The 26,091-nt window shown below is 43.8% G+C and overlaps 1 long non-coding RNA gene across 1 annotated transcript in view; it reads right to left on the bottom strand.

Moving 5' to 3' along the window:
- Positions 1-12,552, bottom strand: part of LOC143765682 (uncharacterized) — a 77,645-nt gene extending 65,093 nt beyond the window's left edge. The window contains exon 1 of the long non-coding RNA XR_013213447.1: positions 12,424-12,552. This is a non-coding gene — a long non-coding RNA (uncharacterized LOC143765682). The remainder of the gene's footprint in view (positions 1-12,423) is intronic.
- Between the last annotated feature and the right edge of the window lie 13,539 nt (positions 12,553-26,091).

Raw genomic sequence — 26,091 nt, 5'->3', positions numbered from 1 at the left:
AATGCTGTACATACATGGCCCCATAAGATGCTCCATACAGATATTTTCCCCATATAATGCTATACTTGGCCCCATACAGATATTTGCCCCATATAATGCTGTACTTGGCCCCATACAGATATTTGCCCCATATAATGCTGCACATGGCCCCATACAGATATTTGCCCATATAATGCTGCACATGGCCCCATATAGATATTTGCCCCATATAATGCTGCACATGGCCCCATACAGATATTTGCCTCATATAACGCTGCACATGGCCCCAATAGATGCTCCATACAGACATTTGCCCCATTTGCTGTTGCTGCGATTAAAAAAAAAAAAAAATTAAAAAATGACATATTCACCTCAGGACCCCGGCACTTGCTATATTCACCGGTCTGCATTCCACCGACGGCCGCCGCTGTCTTCCCCGTCCTCTGCACTGACGTTCAGGCAGAGGGTGGCGGACACACTAATCGCGTCACCGTGCCCTCTGACCTGAGCGTCATTGCAGAGGACGCGGAGGACGCTGCATCGGCCGTCGCTGGAACGGGAAACAGGTGAATATCGCGCACTGCGTTATACTCACCTGCTCCTGGCGTGATCCCTGGTTCTCCGGCATCAGCAGCTTCTTCCTCTATTGAGCGGTCACATGGTACCGCTCATTACAGTAATGAATATGCGGCTCCACCCCTATGGGAGTGGAGCCGGGTCCATATTTTTTAATCGCAGCAACAGCATATGGGGCAAATGTCTGTATGGAGCATCTATTGGGGCCATGTGCAGCATTATATGAGGCAAATATCTCTATGGGGCCATGTGCAGCATTATATGGGGCAAATATCTGTATGGGGCCACGTGCAGCATTATATGGGGCAAATATCTGTATGGGGCCATGTGCAGCATTATATGGGGCAAATATCTGTATGGGGCCAAGTACAGCATTATATGGGGCAAATAACTGTATGGGGCCAAGTACAGCATTATATGGGGCAAATATCTGTATGGAGCATCTTATGGGGCCATGTATGTACAGCATTATATGGGGCATATTTTAATATGGAGCATCTTTTGGGGCAAAGTACTTGGCTCCCTGGAACTTTTCAACCTTTTCCCACATATCATGCTTCAAACATAGAGATACCAAATGTAAATTTTTGGTGAAGAATCAACAACAAGTGGAACACAATTGTGAAGTTTAACTAAATTTATTGGTTATTTTAAATTTTTGTGGAAAATCAAAAACTGAAAATTGGGGCGTGCAATATTATTCGGCCTCTTTAACTTAATACCTTGTTGCGCAACCTTTTGCTGTGATTACAGCTGAAAGTCGCTTGGGGTATGTCTCTATCAGTTTTGTACACCGAGAGACTGAAATTCTTGTCCATTCTTCCTTGGCAAACAGCTCGAGCTCAGTGAGGTGAGGTTTGATGGAGAACGTGTGTGAACAGCAGTTTTCAGCTCTTTCCACAGATTCTCGATTGGATTGAGGTCTGGCCTTTGACTTGGCCATTCTAACACCTGGATATGTTTATTTGTAAACCATTCCATTGTAGGTTTTGCTTTAGGTTTGGGATCATTGTCTTGTTGGTAGACAAATCTCCATCCCAGTCTCAGGTCTTTTGCAGACTCCAACAGGTTTTCTTCAAGAATGGTCCTGTATTTGGCTCCATCCATCTTCCCATCAATTTTAACCATCTTCCCTGTCCCTGCTGAAACCATGATGCTGCCACCACTATGTTTGACAGTGGGGATGGTGTGTTCAGGGTGATGAGCTATGTTGCCTTTACGCTAAACATATTGTTTGGCATTGTTGCCAAAAAGTTCGATTTTGGTTTCATCTGACCAGAGCACCTTCTTCCACATGTTTGGTGCGTCTCCCAGGTGGCTTGTTGCAAACTACACTTTTTATGGATATCTTTGAGAAATGGCTTTCTTCTTGCCACTCTTCCATAAAGGAAGTGTCGACTGATTGTTGTACTATGGACAGACTGTCCCACATCAGCTGTAGATCTCTGCAGGTCATCCAGAGTGATCATGGGCCTCTTGGCTGCATCTCTGATCAGTCTTCTTGTGTGAGATAAAAGTTTAGAGGGACAGCCCGGTCTTGGTAGATTTGCAGTGGTATGATACTCCTTCCATTTCAATATGATCGCTTGCACAGTGCTCCTTGGGATGTAAAAAATGTTTTGGAAATCAATTTTTTATCCAAATCCGGCTTTAAACTTCTCCACAACAGTATCACGGACCTGCCTGTTGTGTTCCTTGGTCTTCATGATGCTCTCTGTGCTTCAAACAAAACCCTGAGACTATCACAGAGCAGGTGCATTTATACGGAGACTTGATTACACACAGGTGGATTATATTTAGCATCATTAGGCATTTAGGACAACATTAGATCATTCAGAGATCCACAAAACTTCTGAACTGAGTTTGCTGCACTGAAAGTAAAGGGGCCGAATAATATTGCACGCCCCACTTTTCAGTTTTTGAATTTCCCAAAAAATTTTAAATAACCAATAAATTTCGTTCAACTTTACAATTGTGAAATTATGTTTGAAGCATGATATGTGGGAAAAGGTTGAAAAGTTCCAGGGAGCTGAATACTTTCGCAAGGCACTGTAAGTGTCACACTATCCGCCTTTATCAACCACGGCCTATACCATGGCCTAATTTTCCAATACCCTTTCTATATCTCCACACTGTCCCCCGCCATGCAAACCCCTCTGCATATTGTGCCTCCATTTCATGCTGTCCCCACTCTATATTCATTCTGTTCCCCTTTTCACACTATGCACTCTGCCTCCTACTACAGATCCTCTCCTCCTTTGACATTAAAGACCTCGCCCTATCCTGGATCTCCTCATACCTTAACAACCGCACATTCATTGTCGCCCACTCCCACATTACCTCCTCATCCCACTCTCTCTCTGTTGGAGTCCCCCAAGGCTCTGTTCTAGGACCTTTACTTTTCTCAATCTATACACTTGGCCTGGGACAGCTCATAAAGTCCCATGGATTCCAGTACCACCTTTATGCTGATGACACTCAGATTTACCTCTCTGACCCAGATGTCACCTCTCTGCTGTCCAGAATCCCGGAGTATCTACCAGCCAGCCTCCTGCTTCTCCTCTCGCTTCCTCAAACTCAATGTGGATAAATCTGAACTCATCATCTTTCCTCCATCTCATAGATCTTCCTTACCTGACCTGTCTATCGCAGTTAACGACATCATGGTCTCTCCCGTACCAGAAGTCCGCTGCCTCGGAGTAACCCTTGACTCTGCCCTGTCCTTCAAACTGCAAATCCAATCTCTTTCCACCTCCTGTCGCCTCCAGCTCAAAAATATCTCCAGAATCCGTCCTTTCCTCAACCGTCAATCTACTAAAATGCTTGTGCATGCCCTCATCATCTCCCGCCTCGACTACAACATCCTTTTCTGCGGCCTCCCTGCTTACACCCTTGCACCTCTCCAGTCCATCCTTAACTCTGCTGCCTAACTAATTAATCTCTCTCCTCGCTACTACGCCGCTTCCCCCCTCTGCAAATCTCTTCACTAGCTCCCATTCCCTCAGCGTATCCAGTTCAAATTACTAATACTGACCTACAAAGTCATCCACAACCTGTCTTCTCCATATATCTCTGAACTAATCTCCCGATATCTTCCCTCACGCAATCTCCGGTCCTCCCAAGACCTCCTTCTCTCCTCCACACTTATTCCCTCCTCACCCAACCGCCTCCAAGACTTCTCCCAAAAATCCCCCATCTTCTGGAATTCTTTGCCCCAACACGTCCGACTATCGATCAAATTCGGATCCTTCAGACGGAACCTGAAAACCCACCTCTTCAGGAAAGCCTACAGCCTGCACTGACCCCGCTGCCTTCTCATCACTACCGGAGCTACTGCCTCACCAACACCGGAGCTGCTGCAACCCTCAACCTACTGTAGAATGTAAGCCCGCAAGGGCAGGGTCCTCTCTCCTCTGTATCAGTCTGTCATTGTTAGTTTGCTTACTGTAATTGACATCTGTAATTTGTATGTAACCCCTTCTCATGTACAGCACCATGGAATCAATGGTGCTATATAAATAAATAATAATAATATTGCCCACTACGCTGCCCTCTTCAAATTGTAACCACTCTTCACACTGCCCCCCTGCACAGTATGATGGTCTCCACAGCCTCTCATACAGTATGATATCCACAACATCCCCCCAATATATAGTATGGTCACCACCACAGCCCCCATATAAAGTATGATGTCCACAAAGCCATAAATAGTATTATGTCCAAAACAGTCATCATATATACAGGGTTGGGCGATTAATTTTCCCGAGGGGCCACAAGAGAGACCGTGACTGTAGTGGAGGGCTAAACTAACAGGCCAAAATTATTTTTGCTCAATATTAATATCGATATATTATAATTATATTATTGATAATTTTATTAATATTAATTGTATCACTTAATATTTAGCAGAATTAAGTATGCCGACATCCCCCTATATATCGTTTGAACTCGAGTACAGCCCCTTCTATATATCGTATGAGGCCCTAACATAACTTATATGCTGCATGAGCCCCACACAGCCTCCCCCATATGCGGCATGAGCCCCACACAGCCTCCCCATATATGGCATGAGCCCCACACAGCCTTCCTATACACACTGCATGAGCCCCACACAGCCTCCCAATATACTGCATGAGCCCCACACAGCCTCCCTACATACACTACATGAGCCCCACAGTCTCCCTATATACACTGCATGAGCCCCACACAGCCTCCCTATATACACTGCATGAGCCGCACACAGCCTCCCTGTATACACTGCTTGAGCCCCACACAGCCTCCCCATATATGACATGAGCTCCACACAGCCTCCCTATACACACTGCATGAGCCCCACACAGCTTCCCTATATACACTGCATGAGCCCCACACAGCTTCCCTATATACACTGCATGAGCCCCACACAGCCTCCCTATACACACTGCATGAGCCCCACACAGCTTCCCTATATACACTGCATGAGCCCCACACAGCTTCCCTATATACACTGCATGAGCCCCACACAGCCTCCCTATATACACTGCATGAACCCCACACAGCCTCCCTATACACACTGCATGAACCCCACACAGCTTCCCTATATACACTGCATAAGCCCCACACAGCCTCCCTATACACACTGCATGAACCCCACACAGCCTCCCTATACACACTGCATGAACCCCACACAACCTCCCTGTATACACTGCATGAGCCTCACACAGCCTTCCTATACACACTGCATGAGCCCCACACAGCCTCCCAATATACTGCATGAGCCCCACACAGCCTCCCTATATACACTGCATGAGCCCCACAGTCTCCCTATATACACTGCATGAGCCCCACACAGCCTCCCTATATACACTGCATGAGCCGCACACAGCCTCCCTGTATACACTGCTTGAGCTCCACACAGCCTCCCCATATATGACATGAGCTCCACACAGCCTCCCTATACACACTGCATGAGCCCCACACAGCCTCCCTATACACACTGCATGAGCCCCACACAGCTTCCCTATATACACTGCATGAGCCCCACACAGCCTCCCTATACACACTGCATGAACCCCACAGAACCTCCCTGTATACACTTCATGAGCCTCACACAGCCTCCCCACATACAGCATGAGCCCAACACAGCCTCCCTATACACACTGCATGAGCCCCACACAGCCTCCCCATATACTGCTTGAGCCCCACACAGCCTCCCTATATATACTGCATGAGCCCCACACAGCCTCCATATATACACTGCATGAGCCCCACACAGCCTCCATATATACACTGCATTAGCTCCACAGAGCCTCCCTATATACACTGCATGTCGCCCCCATAGCCTACCCATGTGCAGCATGTCACTCCCATATGCAGCACCATGTGCAGCATGTCACCCCCATGTGCAGCACCATGTCACCCCTCCATGTGCAGCACCATGTCACCCTCCATGTGCAGCACCATGTCACCCCCATGTGCACTACCATGTCAACCCCCATGTGCAGCACCATGTGACCTCCCATGTGCAGCACCATGTCAACCCCCATGTGCAGCACCATGTCAACCCCCCATGTGCAGCACCATGTCACCCCCATGTGCAGCACCATGTCACCCCCCATGTGCAGCACCATGTCACCTCCCCATGTGTAACACCATGTCACCCCCCATGTGCAGCACCATGTCACCCCCCATGTGCAGCACCATGTCACCCCCCCATGTGCAGCACCATGACACTCCACATAGCCTCCCCATGCCCACCCAAACATCCCATACACATGAAAAAAAAAGAGAACAGCACATACCTCCTTCCCGTTCCCCAGTGCTCTGCTTGTCTCCCTGCCTCCGGTGCGCTGACTCCAAAGTACACAGCTGACACGATGAAATGACGTCATTGCGCTAGCTGTTTCACACACTGATTGGTGGAGGAAGTGGCCGAGGCACCTCCTCCACCAATGGAGTTGGCAGCGCAGTGCAGATGGAGACAGCAAGCGTGCAGGCACTGTGCAGCCCGTGGACCTCTGGTTTCCAGCCCCACGACTGTCTCGGTCAACGGGCCGGACTGAGACAGCGAGAGCGCTGGTTGTGGCCCGCAGGCTGGACTTTGCCCAGGTCTGATATATACTATGATGATCCCCACAGCAACCCATACAATATTATGGCCCAGAGCCACTTACATGGTTTACTATGCGGTGGACCCCGGGAAAATGGCTGTCGGGGGCCGCTCATGCGCAGATGGAGATCTCAGCACCAAGATCTCGGCAGAGATCGGCAGAGCCCCCGCAGCACCATACACCCGCAGCGGTGCACCTCACATCTGAACACCCCCTCATCTCAGCCTGCGGCCTGCAGCAATGCTCCACTCTTGCCTCCTCCAGCAGCGACCCTAGGACCCTGCTCCACCGCGGCCGGTAAGGTATATCCGCATTATAAGACGCACCCCCATTTTCCCCCAAATTTGGGGAAAAAAGTGTGTCTTATAATCCGAAAAATACGGTATATCAGGATGAGGGATATATATCAGGATGGGGCCAAGGATAAGGAACATATATACCAGAATGAGTATGATGCAGCAGCAAAAAAGGCAAATGCAATTCTGGGATATATTAACAGAAGCATAAAGTCTAGATCACACAAAGTCATTATTGCCCTCTACTCCTCTTTGGTCAGACCTCACCTGGAATACTGTGTCCAGTTTTGGGCACCACATTTTAAAAAAGACATCAACAAACTGGAGCAAGTTCAGAGAAGAGCGACCAGAATGGTGACCGGTCTGCAAACCATGTCATATGAGGAACGTTTCCAGGATTTGGGAATGTTTAGCTTGCAAAAAAGAAGACTGAGAGGAGACTTAATAGCTGTCTACAAATATCTCAAGGGCTGTCACATTGTAGAAGCATCATCTTTATTCTCATTTGCACATGGAAAGACTAGAAGCAATGGGATGAAACTGAATGGGAGGAGATACAGATTAGATATTAGAAAAAACGTTTTTGACCGGGTAATTAATGAGTGGAGCAGGCTGCCACGAAAGGTGGTGAGTAGGGTTGAGCGAAACGGGTCGGCCATTTTCAGAAGTCGCCGACTTTTGGCAAAGTCGGGTTTCATGAAACCCGACCCCTGTGTGGGTTCGGCCATGAGGTCGGCGATCTTCTGAATCTGGTATCGGAATTCCGATACCGAGTTCCGATATGTTTGCGATATCAGAAATCGGTATCGGAATCCACATTTAAGTGTAAAATAAATAATTAAAATAAAAAATATTGATATACTCACCTCTCCGGAGGCCCCTGGACATCGCCGCTGGTAACCGGCAGCCTTCTTTGCTTAAAATGAGCACGTTTACGGCCTTCCATGACGTCACGGCTTCTGATTGGTCGCGTGCCGCTCATGTGACCGCCACGCGACCAATCACAAGCCGTGACATAATTCTCAGGTCCTAAATTCCTCATTCTAGGAATTTAGGACCTGAGAATTACGTCACGGCTTGTGATTGGTCGCGTGAGCGGTCACATGGGCGGCCGCGACCAATCACAAGCCGTGACGTCATCTAAGGCCCTTCACGCGCTCATTCTTAAGAAGGAAGGCTGCCGGAAAGAAGCAGGGCGCGTCCGAGGGTGAGTATATACCTAATAGGAATATACTCACCCTCGGCTTCTTTCCGGCAGCCTTCCTTCCTAAGAATGAGCGCGTTCAGGGCCTTAGATGATGTCACGGCTTGTGATTGGTCGCGGCCGCCCATGTGACCGCCACGCGACCAATCACAAGCCGTGACGTAATTCTCAGGTCCTAAATTCCTAGAATGAGGAATTTAGGACCTGAGAATTACGTCACGGCTTGTGATTGGTCGCGTGGCGGTCACATGAGCGGCACGCGACCAATCAGAAGCCGTGACGTCATGGAAGGCCCTGAACGCGCTCATTTTAAGCAAAGAAGGCTGCCGGTTACCAGCGGTGATGTCCAGGGGCCTCCGGACGGGTGAGTATATCAATATTTTTTATTTTAATTCTTTATTTTACACATTAATATGGATCCCAGGGCCTGAAGGAGAGTTTCCTCTTCTTCAGACCCTGGGAACCATAGTATCCCATTGCACTGCATTGGGTTTCGTGTTTCGGCCGACCCCGACCCCGACTTTTTTATAGGATCGGCCGATTTCGCTCGACCCGACTTTTGAGAAAGTCGGGTTTCACGAAACCCGACCCGATCCTATAAAAATAAAAGTCGCTCAACCCTAGTGGTGAGTTCTCCTTCCATGGAAGTCTTCAAACAGAGGCTGGACAGACATCTGTCTGGGATGATTTAGTGAATCCTGCTTTGAACAGGGGGTTGGACCAGATGACCCAGGAGGTCCCTTCCAACTCCACCATTCTATGATTCTACATAAATATCAGATATCAACCAAAATGTCCAAAATAATACAGAAGGCACTTCTGCATACAATATCACCCAACTTCCATTTTACATTATATTTATGGTAATAAGAAGAGATCCCATATTAAAATAAAATGTAGCTTTTATTCAATAATACATTAAAAAACAATTAAAAAGCAATAATACTATCAAAAGGACACTGAACAAGTAAATACACCAATGAACCACTGACGTTATTAATACACGGGAAATTCTACACTAACAGTAATAGTGCTCAAAAGATATATATTACTGTGCCTATATAATGCACCTTGTAAGTTCCCAACCGTTATATAATAAATGCCAAAATACAAAGTACTATCAAAACAGCATATACTCTCCCTATCACTATTTAATGGAAGCCGGCACTAGATATATTTAAACAAAAAGAAATCAAATAGTGTTGATATTCATTAAGTAATGGCTCATTTAGAATGACTCCCTGTTATAAAGCAATGCAACGATATATGCAACAGATCTCCTACCGTCATATGAGCCGATCTTAACATAAGGCTAATAATAAGGCTAATAGTAATGTCCACCTTGCCCACAATAATTTGGTCACTAGTCCCATGAATCCATTCAAAATGTAATAATTACCTATATGAAAGGTGCTGTGTGCTCGCTCGGCATCCTCTCACCCCGACGTACGTTTCGTCGCCATCTTTTCCGGGGCTTGACAGTTAGGGTGATCAATGAGTGGAGCAGGCTGCCAGGAGAGGCGGTGAGTTCTCCTTCCATGGAAGTCTTCAAACAGAGGCTGGACAGACATCTGTCTGGGATGATTTAGTGAATCCTGCTTTGAACAGGGGGTTGGACCAGATGACCCAGGAGGTCCCTTCCAACTCTACCATTCTATGATTCTACATATATATCAGAATGGGGCCCAGGATAAGGGACATATATATCAGGATGAGGGACATATATACCAGGATAAGGGCATATATACCAGGATGGAGGGCATATATATATATGCCAGGATAAGGGACGTATATATCAGACTCTAGTTACGCCACTGTTACTGGGGAAAGCTGCAGACAGACAGCTAAACATAGTCATACAAAGTCCCCCAGGGCAGTACTCATGTCTATGGGATCCATGCAGCCACCTTTACCTTTTTTTGTATAAAGAGATGTCCGCTTTAATATAGCACTAAATGAATTTTACTGTCATTTGAAAATAATGATTTTAATAATTATCGTTTTTGTCATGACACAGCTGTCGGGTGACCCAGTGCCAGGGGCTCCTTCCCTGTCCCTAACACTAGGGGTTGCCCTAGCTCGCCCTGATCCCCGGGATACTTCAGATGGTGAAGATGCCGGTGCCTCCACCCTTGCCTTACCTCCTGAGTTGGCCCTCCATCTGTTCTCTTTCCCCACCCAGGGAAGAGGGGGATCTTCTGTGCACCATAGTACACCAACCCGACATAAAAGGCAACAAACAAGGGTTAACAGAAGACTCCAGGCATACAAAGTATTCACTCACATGTAACAGAGGATTATATGGGGGTTTGAAGGTAAGGGAGTAAACAAAAACAGAGTAGGATAAGGAATTACCATGCATACAAACCAAGCAACAGTCACTAATAACTCCTACAACTCTCCTTCTCATATGTGCTCCTCTCCCACGTTAGCCATACAGCAAACGCTAGCTCTGATGAGGATTTGTAGCAGAGCCCAGAATATAAAGGGGAATGAAGTGGCTAACCAAGCTCAGCTTTGAACACAGGGATTTCCAACAAGGACAATAAACCCCTGTTCTGCCAGAAGAAATAAACACATTTAAAATTAAGGAGAAGTGCTTCTTCTCAGCGCCGGAGTATGAGCAATCAGACGCTGCGGTCTTCTGCCTCCACACTGTCGCTGTAACCCCGTGACAGTTTTATTTAATTATTCCTGGGGAGGTAATTCTTGTGGTCCTTAGGTGGCTTTATTACATTGCCTATGTGATAGTTATAAACCTACTAAAAGAAGGAAATAACTAAATAATGGAAAATGTGTGATAGTCTGGCGGTGTAAGGGTGATGATAAATACTTCCAGTGATCCTGCATATTGTGAATAAATGAGCTCAGCCTCATAATATGCAGAGCAAATCTTGGTCCTTACTATAAAAGCCACGCTACTGCGGTTAACAAATCACATGCTAAAATGTCACACCCCGATCAAGAGCTATAATTTCAATTTACTCTGGATTGATGGCAAACGGTTCTTCTTCTCAGACAAGTGCAGCCTCTGTATTTGGACATGACACAGTAAAACAAGACTGATCAATGACAAACTCATATTTACCCTAACGATCGTTCCTGGTGAAACAAACGTCACCATATGCTGTAATTTGACCTTCATTCTCACTTGATCATCGGGGTCTGCATATTTAGGACATATTCAGAGGTTGTGTTTGTGCACAGGTCCTTGCCAGAGGTTTAAGAACCATGTGACAAAAGTGCATGCGGTTTTGCTGCAAACTGCCACATATTCAATGCAACCACAGTTGTTGCCCATTAATACAGCAAAAATTCAGTAATACGTGGTAAAACCACAGTCTATGCAGTTTTTGCTTTGCAGTTCGTCTTTGTGGAAAGTAACACAACACGACAGCTAGATGCTAGTTTACCTTTTTTTTGCTAGTTTGCCAACTTAGTTTTCAGTTTAACAATTGAATTTGTATGATCCCCATGATGTTTTACATAACATGATTTGTTTGTAACAATTTTCTGAAATCACAGCAGATGAAGTGACCCGATTGTAACATGACTAAACACTAAGGTCCTTTACAGTTTCCAAAAAGTTCAGTTGACATTTTGTTTCTTTACCTCGAGAAAGTCACTCAAACATGTTGGTGTTAATAAAAAAACTTATTTCTACTACCAAGACCTCCTCATTCCTGCAAGTGCAGCCCACCTATCGTGATATCCCCAATTTTTGTTAATTGGTATCTGGAAGAAGATTCTCCTCCAGCCACGTTGCTGCTGCTGAAGCAGATTTGAAGACTCTTTTAGGCGTTGTGTCCTCACACAACCCCTCCAGGTGAGCGCTAACCGCTCTTCCTTTTCCTTTGTTTATATGGTATTTCCCTATTTTGTGTACTCTGTCCCCACCACATTTCCAAAGGTTCAGGGTCAGCATCTCTGGGAACCCATTTAGGCCCCATGACAAATACACTGTAATATTAGCGTAGAGTTTAGTGACAATATGTATAAATTTGGCTACAAACGTGAAACTAGTTTAGTAGACAAGTGATTTGATTTCGGTGGACTCTGCTTTTAGTTCTGATAAGATTTTATACAATTATTTTACATTTTCTGTATAGGAATATTTGACTATAAGGACCCATGCTTCCTCAATGATCCATAAAGGAATAATAACTGATTGAAAACATTTGTATCATCCCTGTGCCTACCTCCACCTGTAATATACAATACACTTTTATATTTATCACAAAGAAATAGTCTCCAGAGCCATAAAAGGATGCATAATGACCTTATGAAGAAACAGAAGGACTTCTATGCAATGTGAAGTGGTGTATTCCTCCAAGAGGGCGAGTTCTGCTTCTCAATGCACCTTGACCTTCTCGGCAGGGGAGAAGGGTTGGTCTGCATGTCGGACAAGACCCCTGCCAAGCTCAGCCATTGAACACTGCGCAGTTCAGCATGCTAAGGAAGTTCAGAGAATGGCTGTGCTAATTCTTCCCACTGAGAGAGATGGATTAAAGTCTGGGGAATGAGAAGAGGAGGGATGTGATTAAAAATGGGGATGAAAAGAGCAAACTAACTGAGAGAAAACCATTCTTCGCTTTGCCTGTGGAAAATAAGAAAAGACTTTTACAAAAAGAAAGCTCATAAACAAATACAGAGAAATACAAGAAATAACCCACACAACCAGTCATTACAGATTTGATAGTGTTAGGATGGCCGGGTAATCAGAGTAGGGGATCTGAGGGGTCTGTACATTCAGCTGTGGCTGAGAAGCAGGTGTGTGGCAGCAGTGTTTACAGAGGACACCACACCAAATGATCAAGAAAATAGGCAGCAAGTGGTCACAGAACCATATAAATTCAGGGGCAGATGAAGCTGAGAGGTGGCGTATAGCATAAGGCAATGTGCCCATGTTGCATTTTGTAAGCGTTTTTTTCCCGCGTTTTCCCGCTGTGGAAACGCTTACAAAACGCATCACATTATTTTTAATGGAATTATGCATTGTTGCGCCCATGCTGCTTTTTTTCCACAGCGGAAACACATTACGGAAAAAACGCATGTTCATTAATTTTGCAGAATCGCGGTGATTTTGCCACTATATAATTGTATTGGGACGCATGGAAAAAAACGCAAGAAAAACGCGACAAATATGCGGAAAAAAAATGGTAGAAAAACGCAAGCGGATTTCCTCGCAAGGGAATCCGGTTTTGATGAGGAAAATTCTGCTTCCATTCTGCAACGTGTGCACATAGCCTTAATGTCAGGATACTAGCATACACATAATCCCACGTAGGGCTTGCTCACGTTTAGTTCCTGCTGCGTGTCTCTCCTTCCTCTCCCCATTAGTTATATTTTCATATACTGAGGACGACATTAAAAGTTTACTTTTTCAGTTATACCAGCTAGGGTATCAGAGAAGCTAGATTCACATTCTAAATGGTACTGGGACAGTTTCTAAAGCTTCAGAGACCTGACAGGTTCCCTTTAAAACTACCATTTCTTTGTAGACTAGATGATCATGTTGTCCCCACAGACGTCAGTTGAAGCTGAAAAGATTCTCCAGCTTTTTTATTTTACATCTGAACTAGTTTCCTTTTTAGAATCTGCAGTATTGTGAACCATATCTTCAGACTTTGAAAGATAACAAAAAAGGACACATGCACTAAAACAGTTTACTAACCTCGCCTCGTCCTTTATATGTGCCCACACAGAAATATTGCTTCTGTTGAAGCCAGCTAGTATTTCCACATAGTGCCCCCAAACACAGTATGATGCGCCCACAGTACAGTTCCTCACACATATTATGATGCCCCCACAGTTGATTCCCACACACACTGTGTGATGTCCCCATAATACATTTCACCACGCCCTAAAAGTAGATTGCCCACACACAGTATGATGCTCCCACGGTAGATTTCTCCACACTTGGTATACTATGTCCCCATAGTACATTCCCCCACACACTTTATGATGCCCCACACATTATAATGTCCCCCACCCAATATGATGGTCCCAGTATCTCCCAACTCTCCCCAAAGTATGATTCCCCCTCATAGTATCCACCTGCCAACACACACACAATATGGTACCTCTCACATAACATTCCCCCACACAGTATTAGGCCCATATTGTCTTCCTCATATAGTATGTCCCCATGCACAATACTATGCCCCCACAGCTACTCATACAGTATACCTCCAGTGTTCCCCACACACAGTATATTTCCCATGCTACAATCCTCCACAGCATGATGCCCCCACATAACCCAGTATGATCTTGCCACAGCCCTCCACACGGTTTCATATCCCCACCAGATCTCTGCAAAGCCATGCCCCCACAGAGACCTCAACATATAGTGTGGCACCTTTCACATTCCCCCACACAACATGAGGCCCCAGGGACTTCCGCACACAGTATGATGTCCCCTCAGCCTTCCACATAGTATGATGTCCTCACAGCTCCAAACACACAGTATTATACCCCACAGCTACTCACACACAAAGTATGATTTCCCCACACCCCACCACATAATGATGCCTCAAGAATTCCCCACACACGTTATGTCTCCCACAGTACAACCCCCCTCAGCTTGATGCCCCCACATTCACCCACCCTCAGTATGCTAACCCCCACACACAGCATGATGCCACCACAGTACCCTACACAAAGCATGATATCCCCCACAGTGTCACACACACACACAGTATGATGTCTCCCACAATCCCTGCCACACAGTATATTGCCCCCAGAGTTCCTCATTTAGTTTGATTCCCCCACAGAAACATTTCATGCATCTCTGCAGAGTTCGTCTTAGATCCCAGTCACGTGTCCTGGCAGGTCCTTCAGTTTCTATCCAGACAGAATGGTGGAGTAATAATTATTATTATTATTTATTGTTATAGCGCCATTTATTCCATGGCGCTTTACATGTGAGGAGGGGTATACATAATAAAAACAAGTACAATAATCTTAAACAATACAAGTCATAAATGGTACAGGAGGAGAGAGGACCCTGCCCGCGGAGGCTCACAATCTACAAGGGATGGGTGAGAATACAGTAGGTGAGGATAGAGCTGGTCATGCAGCGGTTTGGTCGATCGGTGGTTACTGCAGGCTGTAGGCTTGTCGGAAGAGGTGGGTCTTCAGGTTCTTTTTGAAGATTTCGATGGTAGGCGAGAGTCTGATGTGTTGTGGTAGAGGGTTCCAGAGTAGAGGTGATACCATAATCTGATGGTTCCCTGCTCCACTCTTGTATTCAACTGTATCCTGACTACACCAATGCGAGTCAAGTTGGTACATGTCCCTGACTTCCACAGACAGGTCTCCAAATTTGTGTCTGTCGAAATGTGTCCATGGTGGTTGGAAGGTATGTTGATGACATGCAAGTAGAGTACAAGTGTTCTAAATAAAGCACTTCATTTTGGGATTCTCTGGACTTTTTTTGCAAGTTGTTTTTTCATGGTGAATCAAAGTGCAAAGCCCCTGTGATGGCACACTACTAGTGATAAGCGAAAATACTCGTTACTCGAGATTTCCCGAGCACGCTCGGGTGTCCGAGTATTTTTTAGTGCTCGGAGATTTAGTTTTCCTCACTTCAGCTGTTTGATTTACATCTCTTAGACAGCTTGATTACATGTGGGGATTCCCTAGCAACCAGGGAACCCCCACATGTACTTATGCTGGCTAACAGATGTAAATCATTCAGCTGCGGCGATGAAAACTAAATATCCGAGTACTAAAAAATACTTGGAGCGTGCTCAGGAAATCTCGAGTAACGAGTATATTCGCTCGTCACTACACACTACAACTTAATCTGGTGCACGATAATCTGTCTGGATGCAATAATGATAATAAAATTAATGTGACAAGGACGGAACAGACAGAATAACTGTATCTTGGCCGAAATGTAAGAAACAGTGTATGGTTATGTGTACATTAGATCTATGGAGCAAATCTAAATACACTTTTACTGTGTTGAGTTGCAGGCTACAATCCTATATAGTAAATGGGAAGAGGAAAATGAATGCTTTAGCTACAGGCATGACTTGATGTTATATGATGGTGAACACATGTTATCCTCTAGCCCTACATAATAAAATATGCATAAAAAGTACTAATTAATACAAGGTGTTAAGGCAATAATTTGCCCACTTCATAGGTAGCAGACGCCCAATTCTATAAAATTTGAATTATGATCTCCTTATATAAAGTAACTATAAATTAAAAATGTGTCCTAAGTCCATAAAACTTCCCTCTATAACTTTTCCCATCTCTGTTCCCCTTCAAATGTCCCCACGAAAACTCGTGCAACAATAATTATATTATTCTCAAGTTGCTAAGAGGTTAATCCCAAATCCTCCAGGGTAGAAAAAGGGGGAAGGGTTTTTTTTTCTGAAAGATGAGGGCATGCGACCTGGTTTTTATTTTTTAGAATTGCTTGGCAGGGGGAGTACTGGGCCCCCTATTACGTATAGTGAATCGGTAATTGCAAGTTAATGAGGCTCTTTTACCAGAGCCGGGCACAGCATGCTGATCTCAGCTGCCAGCGCAGGGAATCATTTCGACTCTGCCACGGCCTCTGTCAGCAAGAGATGGGGACACTTAGACTTGAAAGGCATGTGATTGTTCCTCCCTGCTTAGATCCCCTAGACATCTGTCAGGGGGGCAGAATAGAGGGGATGAGGGGGATTAGCTAAGGTGCCCTCATTGTAAAAAAAAGCCTTTATCAGCAAGTAGTATTCGAGAAAAATAAGAAACACTTTGAAGTATTTCTATAGGATACATTGGTGTTACTGGATTAGTTATTAAACTAGACGTCAAAAGAGCAATCTTATATCTCATGTGTTTCTAAGCTTAAAAAGATTTTGCTTAAAAGTGCAGAATTAAAAAAATCCCCTAATAATCCTTATTTGGGACAATGATTTGGACCGGAATGGAACTTCTCTGAGCCTGGTCACTTCAGTCCGATTTAATATATGTTATTAGGGAATTCTGAGTTAATAGAGGGGTACTGTGGCCAGAATGAAGATTGACTATAAAGATTGTCTCTCACTCTGGAGGAGATATCCTGCATTTTATTGCTCAAAATTAAGTTTATAGACTATGAAAGGGGTCTCCCTGATGATGTGACAACCAGTTGTTGGTTAGGCATTGCTAACTAGACAGTTATTATCCAAAAAAATGAAGGCAGCACTCCAATAGAAAAAAATAAAAGTGGTGTATTGGCCCATGTGCAACGTTTCAGTCCAGGATGTGGACCTTTCTCAAGCTAATTAGACAGTTATACATATGATAATTGCTCATATGTTACACAAGCCTTTATATGTTCGCAGCATGTCTGATACATTTCTGCATCTAGCCAAAGGTGTACATAGGGAAAAGCTCCTGGTTTATACTTTAATGGTGCCATAAGCCCTCATTCACTAGATAGAGGCCAGTTTGGTCACTGTATGCGTCTGCATACTATTCAAAAGGGTTTTCCCACTAACAAGGTTCATTTTGATCAATAGATCTTGGAGTAATAATAAGTTCCACAATTGGATGTGTTAAATAATCTTAGATAATCTTATAAATGTGCCCCTGTTATGTATTGTGTAATGGCTGTGTCTGACTGTACAGAGCCGTGGTCTGATCATACCACAGCTCCTGGGCGCAAAACAGTATAAAGACAGGACAGCAGGGGATCACAGCCGATTGTTTCTTTGAGGTAAAACATTGCTTAAAAGCAGGCAGGGAAATGTTTTACCTCACAGGAAGAATCAGCTGTTACTGTGATACCATGTTGTCCTGTCTGTATATTTTTTGGCTTCCTCACCTGGTCAGTAGATGTGGAATGATCAGACCATGCTCCTGCACTGTCAGACACAGCCATTACACAGTACACGCCAGGGACATATTTATAAAATTATCTCAGCACAGGAAAAACATTTTTAAAACATCCAATTGTGGAACTTATTATTATTCTAAGATCTAATAATTAACTTTGTTCGTGTGACAACCTCTTTAACCCCTTCACGACATGCGCTGTATATGTACTGCGCATGTCATGTCTCTCCCTTTGATGTGGGCTCTGGCGCTGAGCCCACATCTTTCCCAGCACATATCAGCTGTTTTGTACAGCTGACATGTGCATCTAACAGTCGCAGGTGGAATCGCGATCCACCCATGGCTGTTAACCTGTTAAATGCAGCTGTCAATCTCTGACAGCAGTATTTAATGTGATCGCGCCGTAAGCATGTCACTAATCCTGCCTATCGGCGCCCTTGTCACATGACCACTGGTCGCTGATGGGTTGTCATTGCCGGATTGCTATGAGCGCTGCCCAGCGGTCGGCGCTTATAGCAAGTGAGCATTTCTGCTACACACAGGCAAGCTGATCATCGCCTGTGTACGGCAGAGACAATCAGATGATCGCAGCTTCTAGTCTACCATGGAGACTATTGAAGCAAGTGAAAAGGAAAAAAAAATGCTTAAAAATATTAAAAAAATATTAAAGTTCAAGTCACCCCTCCATTCACCCCAATCAAAATAAAACAATTAAGTTTTTTTTTTTTAAAAAGACAATACGCATATTTGGTATCGCCGCTTTCAGAATCACCCGGTCTATCAAGCTATAAAAAGGATTAATCCGATCAGTAAATGGTGTAGCGGAAAGAAAAGTGAAAACGCCAGAATTACGTTTTTTTGGTCGATGCAACATTGCATTAAAATGCATTAACGGGCAATCAAAAGATCGTATCTGCGCCAAAATGGTATCAATAAAAACATCAGCTAGGCACATAAAAATAAGCCTCATCTAGCCTCAGATCATCAAAAAATGGAGACACTACTGGTCTTGGAAAATGACGCTTTTTTTGTTAAGAAAACGTTGTTGTTTTTTTTTAAACACTTAAATTAAAAATATCCTATACATGTTTGATATCGACAAAATCGTAATGACCTGGAGAATCATAATGGCAGGTTAGTTTTAGTATTTCATGAACATGGTAAAACTACTTCTTCTACGCACTTCTAATTTTTTTCCCGTTTTCCAGTACACAAAATGGTAAAACTAATGGTGTTGTTCAAAAGTACAACTCGTCCCGCAAAAAACAAGCCCTCACATGGCCATATTGACAAAAAATAAAAAAGTTATGGCTCTGGGAAGAAGGGGAGCGAAAAACAGAAACGCCAAAACGAAAAAGAAGGGCTTGAAGGGGTTAATTTCTTTAACCCCCAAGGTGATTTGCATGTTAATGACCAGGCCAATTTTACAATTTTGACCAGTGTCACTTTATCAGGTAATAACACTGGAATGCTTCAACGGATCCCACTGATTCTGAGATTGTCTTTTCGTGAAGTATTGTACTTCATGATAGTGGTAACATTTCTTCGATACGAGTTGCATTTATTTGTGAAAAAAAGGAAATTTGGTGAAAATTTAGCAATTTTAAAACTTTGAATTCATATGCCCTTAACCCCTTCATGACCCAGCCTATTTTGGCCTTAATGACCTTGCCATTTTTTGCAATTCTGACCAGTGTCCCTTTATGAGGTAATAACTCAGGAACGCTTCAACGGATCCTTGCGGTTCTGAGATTGTTTTTTCGTGACATATTGGGCTTCATGTTAGTGGTAAATTTAGGTCGATAATTTCTGAGTTTATTCGTGAAAAAAACGGAAATTTGGCGAAAATTTTGAAAATTTCGCAATTTTCACATTTTGAATTTTTATTCTGTTAAACCAGAGAGTTATGTGACACAAAATAGTTAATAAATAACATTTCCCACATGTCTACTTTACATCAGCACAATTTTGGAAAGAAATTTTTTTTTTGCTAGGAAGTTATAAGGGTTAAAATTTGACCAGTGATTTCTCATTTTTACAACAAAATTTACAAAACCATTTTTTTTAGGGACCACCTCACATTTGAAGTCAGTTTGAGGGTTCTATATGGCTGAAAATACCCAAAAGTGACACCATTCTAAAAACTGCACCCCTCAAGGTGCTCAAAACCACATTCAAGAAGTTTATTAACCCTTCAGGTGTTTCACAACAGCAGAAGCAACATGGAAGGAAAAATTGAACATTTAACTTTTTAGTCACAAAAATGATCTTTTAGCAACAATTTTTTTATTTTCCCAAGGGTAAAAGGAGAAACTGGACCACAAAAGTTGTTGTCCAATTTGTCCTGAGTACGTTGATACCTCATATGTGGGGGTAAACCACTGTTTGTGGGCACGGCAGGGCTCGGAAGCGAAGGAGCGCCATTTGACTTTTTCAATGAAAAATTGGCTCCAATCTTTAGCGGACACCATGTCGCGTTTGGAGAGCCCCCGTGTGCCTAAACATTGGAGCTCCCCCACAAGTGACCCCATTTTGGAAACTAGACGCCCCAAGGAACTTATCTAGATGCATAGTGAGCACTTTAATCCCCCAGGTGCTTCACAAATTGATCCGTAAAAATGAAAAAGTACTTTTTTTTCACAAAAAAATTTTTTTGCCTCAATTTTTTCATTTTCACATGGGCAACAGGATAAAATGGATCCTAAAATTTGTTGGGCAATTTCTCCTGAGTACGCCGATACCTCATATGTGGGGGTAAACCACTGTTTGGGTGCACGGCAAGGCTCGGAAGGGAAGGCGCGCCATTTGACTTTTTGAATGAAAAATTATCTCCATCGTTAGCGGACACCATGTCGCGTTTGGAGAGACCCTGTGTGCCTAAACATTGAAGCTCCCCCACATGTGACCCCATTTTGGAAACTAGACCCCCCAAGGAACTTATCTAGATGCATAGTGAGCACTTTAAACTCTCAGGTGCTTCACAAATTGATCCGTAAAAAATGAAAAAGTACTTTTTTTTCACAAAAAAATTTTTTTAGCCTCAATTTTTTCATTTTCACATGGGCAACAGGATAAAATGGATCCTAAAATTTGTTGGGCAATTTCTCTTGAGTACGCCGATACCTCATATGTGGGGGTATACCACTGTTTGGGTGCACGGCAAGGCTTGGAAGGGAAGGTGCGCCATTTGACTTTTTCAATGGAAAATAAGCTCCAATCGTTAGTGGACACCATGTTGCGTTCGGAGAGCCCCTGTGTGCCTAAACATTAGAGCTCCCCTACAAGTGACCCCATTTTGGAAACTAGACCCCCCAAGGAACTAATCTAGATGTATAGTGAGCACTTAAAACCCCCAGGTGCTTCACAGAAGTTTATAACGCAGAGCCATGAAAATAAAAAAATATTTTTCTTTCCTCAAAAATGATTTTTAGCCCGGAGTTTTTTATTTTCCCAAGGATAATAGGAGAAATTGGACCCCAAATGTTGTTGTCCAGTTTGTCCTGAGTACGATGATACCCCATATGTGGGGGTAAACCACTGTTTGGGCGCACGGCAGGGCTCGGAAGGGAAGGCACGCCATTTGGCTTTTTGAATGGAAAATTAGCTCCAATCATTAGCGGACACCATGTCGCGTTTGGAGAGCCCCTGTGTGCCTAAACATTGGAGCTCCCCCACAAGTGACCCCATTTTGGAAACTAGACCTCCCAAGGAACTAATCTAGATGTGTGGTGAGCACTTTGAACCCTCAAGTGCTTCACAGAAGTTTATAACGCAGAGCCATGAAAATATAAAATTATTTTTCTTTCCTCAAAAATGATTTTTTAACCCACAATTTTTTATTTTCCCAAGGGTAACAGGAGAAATTGGACCCCAAAAGTTGTTGTGCAGTTTCTCCTGAGTACGCTGATACCCCATATGTGGGGGTAAACCACTGTTTTGGCACACGTCGGGGAGCGGAAGGGAAGTAGTGACGTTTTGAAATGCAGACTTTAATGGAATGCTCTGCGGGCGTCACGTTGCGTTTGCAGAGCCCCTGATGTGCCTAAACAGTAGGAACTCCCCACAATTGACCCCACTTTGGAAACTAGACCCCCAAGGGAACTTTTCTAGATGTGTGGTGAGCACTTTGAACCCCCAAGTGCTTCACAGAAGTTTATAACGCAGAGACGTGAAAATAAAAAATGTGTTTTCTTTCCTCAAACATATTTTTTTAGCCCAGAATTTTTTAATTTTCCCAAGGGTAACAGGAAAAATTTGACCCCAAAAGTTGTTGTCCAGTTTCTCCTGAGTACGCTGATACCCCATATGTGGGGGTAAACCACTGTTTGGGCACATGGCGGGGCTCGGAAGGGAAGTAGTGACGATTTGGAATGCAGACTTTGATGGAATGGTCTGCGGGAATCATGTTATGTTTGCAGAGCCCCTGATGTGCCTAAACAGTAGAAACCCCCCACAAGTGACCCCATTTTGGAAACTAGACCCCCCAAGGAACTTATCTAGATGTGTGGTGAGCACGTTCAACCCCCAAGTGCTTCACAGAAGTTTACAACGCAGAGCCGTGAAAATAAAAAATCATTTTTCTTTCCTCAAAAAAGATGTTTTAGCAAGCAATTGTTTATTTTCACAAGGGTAACAGGAGAAATTGGACCCCAATATTTGTTGCCCAGTTTGTTGTGAGTACGCTGGTACCCCATATGTGGGGGTAAACCACTGTTTGGGCGCACGTCAGGGCTCGGAAGGGAAGTAGTGACATTTGAAATGCAGACTTTGATGGAATGGTCTGCGGGCGTCACGTTGCATTTGCAGAGCCCCTGATGTGCCTAAACAGTAGAAACACCCCACAAGTGACCCCATTTTGGAAACTAGACCCCAAAAGGATCTTATCTAGATGTGTGGTGAACACTTTCAACCCCCAAGTGTTTCACATAAGTTTTATAACGTAGAGCCGTGAAAATAAAAAATAATTGTTCTTTCCTCAAAATTATGTTTTAGCAAGTATTTTTTTATTTTTGCAAGGGTAACAGGAGAAATTGGACCCCAATAGTTGTTGCCCAGTTTGTCCTGAGTACACTGGTATCCCATATGTGGGGGTAAACCACTGTTTGGGCGCACGTCGGGGCTTGGAAGGGAGGGCGCACCATTTGACTTTTTGAACGCAAGATTGGCTGGAATCATTGGTGGCGCCATGTTGTGTTTGGAGACCCCTGATGTGCCTAAACAGTGGAAACCCCTCAATTCTAACTTCAACACTAACCCCAACACACCCCTAACCCTAATCCCAACTGTAGCCATAACCCTAATCACAACCCTAACCCCAACACACCCCTAACCACAACCCTAACCCCAACACACCCGTAACCCTAAATCCAACCCTAATCCTAACCCTAATCCCAACCCTACCCACAACTGTAACCCCAACACAACCCTAACCCTATCCTTAACCCTAACCACAAGCCTAATCTTAACCCTATTTCCAACCCTAGCCCTAATTCCAACCCTAAGGGTACCGTCTCACATAACGATTTACCAACGATCACGACCAGCGATACGACCTGGCCGTGATCGTTGGAAAGTCATTGTGTGGTCGCTGGGGAGCTGTCACACAGACCGCTCTCCAGCGACCAACGATGCCAAGGTCCCGGGTAACCAGGGTAAACATCGGGTTACTAAGCGCAGGGCCGCGCTTAGTAACCCGATGTTTACCATGGTTACCAGCGTAAAAGTAAAAAAAAAAAACGTACATACTCACATTTTGGTGTCCTTCAGGTCCCTTGCCGTCTGCTTCGCGCTCTGACTGAGTGCCGCCGTACAGTGAGAGCAGAGAGCAGCGGTGACGTCACTGCTGTGCTGTGCTCTCACTTTCCGGCCGGCAGACAGTCAGAGCGGGAAGCAGACGGCAAGGGACCTGAAGGACACCGAAATGTGAGTATGTACGTTTTTTTTTTTTTTTACTTTTACGCTGGTAACCACGGTAAACATCGAGTTACTAAGCGCGGCCCTTTCCAACAAAATTTGAAAGACCATTTTTTTTTTGTACGTATGGATATGTCTAAGGTCGGAAAGGGGTTAATTTACTGTACAGTCATGGCCAAAAGTTTTGAGCAGTTTTTTATTTTCAAAGTTTATTGCTTCATTGTTTTTAGATTTTTTTAGCCAGAGATTTCTATAGTTACTGAAGTACAATTAAAAGCATTTCATACTTTTACTGACGATTACATCACATTTATGCAAAGACTCACTATTTTCATTGTTGTCCCTTATATAAAGACTTCTGCCCTTTGCCCTGGCAGCTGAATTCATGATGACAACCCATTTTTCCCTAACCAGTGCTTTGAGTTTATCACAATTTCTGTGTTTTTGTTTGTCCACTTACTTTTTGAGGATTAACCACACATAGACCCAAAATTTCAATGTTTTATTTCCGGAGCCCCTTAGTTATGACTTTTGTCTTGTGACATTGTGCTCCATCATGCTGGGAAAAGCATTGTTCATCACCAAATTGCTCCTGGAACATTAGTAGACACTTCTCTTGGAAGATAGTTAGACCACTAACTGTAGTGAGCCCACTCCCTTGGATCGAAAGGAGGCCCTCAGATGAGTAGTCTCACAATGCTTTACAGTTGGCATGGCACAGGACTCATGGCAGTGCTCACATTTTCTTCTCTGGACAATCATTCTTCCTGCTGCCCTTCTTGACACCAGGTCAGTCTCTAAAAGCATGCGTCTCACTGTGCATGAAGATGCACTGACACTTGTCTGTTGTCATTCATGAGCATGTTCTGCACTGGTGTTGAAGCTTTACCGTAGAAGTATCCTCTTTAGCAGATGGTCTTCTCACTTTGCTCGACTTTCTTGGGTGCCCTAAAGCCATCCTCACAGTAAGGGCAGTGTCACACTTGCAAGTGCAATGCGAGTCTCTCGCATCAATTGCCGACACTCGGGACCGGAGTTTGCGGCTGCATGTATTTCTATGCAGCTGAACGCTCCGGTCCCGCGTGTCGGTGGCAGTGCCAAGAATTGATGCGAGAGACTCGCGTGAGTTTCTCGCATTGTGTTCGCAAGTGTGACCCCGGCCTTACTGAACATCTCTATTTCATGTTCTTGACTTTAAGATAGATGGTTGATTTAGGGGCAATTTTACAAGCAGTGATATTCTTGCCTGTAAAGCCCTTTTGATGCAAAGAAGTGATGACTGCATGTGTTTCCTTGGAGGTAACCATGAATAACAGAAGAAGACAATGATTTCAAGCAATAACGCCTTCTGACTGGGTGATTTTCCATTTTTGCAGTTTTGTTTTTTTCTTCTCTACTACCAAAAGCCTTAACTTTTTGTACTTTTCCATCTGCATATCAGTATGAAGGCGTTTTTTGCAGGATGATTTGTAATTTTAAAGTACACTTTCTTTTTATCATGTGATACAGTAGAAAATGGGAAAAAGAGAAAAAGGGCAATTTTGTCATTGTTTTTTGAGTTTTGTTTGTACAGCGTTCTTTATACTGTACCTTACGACATTATTCTCTAGGTCAGTATAATTTCATTAAAAAAATGTATCAAAAAAAGTGTTTTGCAACTTTCCGAGACCTCTAACATTTAGGCTATGTGCACACGTCAGGATTTCTAGCAGAAATTTTCCTGATAAAACCCGGACATTTCTGCCAGAAATCCGCATGCGTTTTTTTCGCGTTTTTTCATGCGTTTTTGTGCGTTTTTTTTCCAAATGCATAGAATTGCGGGAAAACTCGGAAAATCCACAAAAATAATGAACATGCTGCTTTTTTTTACCGCAATGCGTTTTTTTCACGGAAAAAAACGAACCATGTGCACAAAACATGCAGAATGCATTCTAAATGATAGGATGCATAATGTATGTGTTTTTAATGAGTTTTTATAGCGTTTTTATTGCGAAAAAAATGCGAAAAAACCTGAACGTGTGCACATACCCTTAAAATTTTTGGTCGATGGGGCTGAGTGAGGGCTAATATTATGCGCCTGTTTTTATTGATTCCAGTTTGCCTACAGATACAATGTTTTGATTGCCTTTCATTGCATTTTTTGTGGTGTTGTGGTAGATGAAAATCCACAGTTCTGACGTTTAGAATTTTTTTTCAGTATACTAAGAATTTTTTC

This window comes from Ranitomeya variabilis, chromosome 4, assembly GCF_051348905.1.
Source record: "Ranitomeya variabilis isolate aRanVar5 chromosome 4, aRanVar5.hap1, whole genome shotgun sequence".
NCBI lineage: Eukaryota > Metazoa > Chordata > Amphibia > Anura > Dendrobatidae > Ranitomeya > Ranitomeya variabilis.
This window is presented reverse-complemented; position numbering and strand designations above follow the sequence as displayed.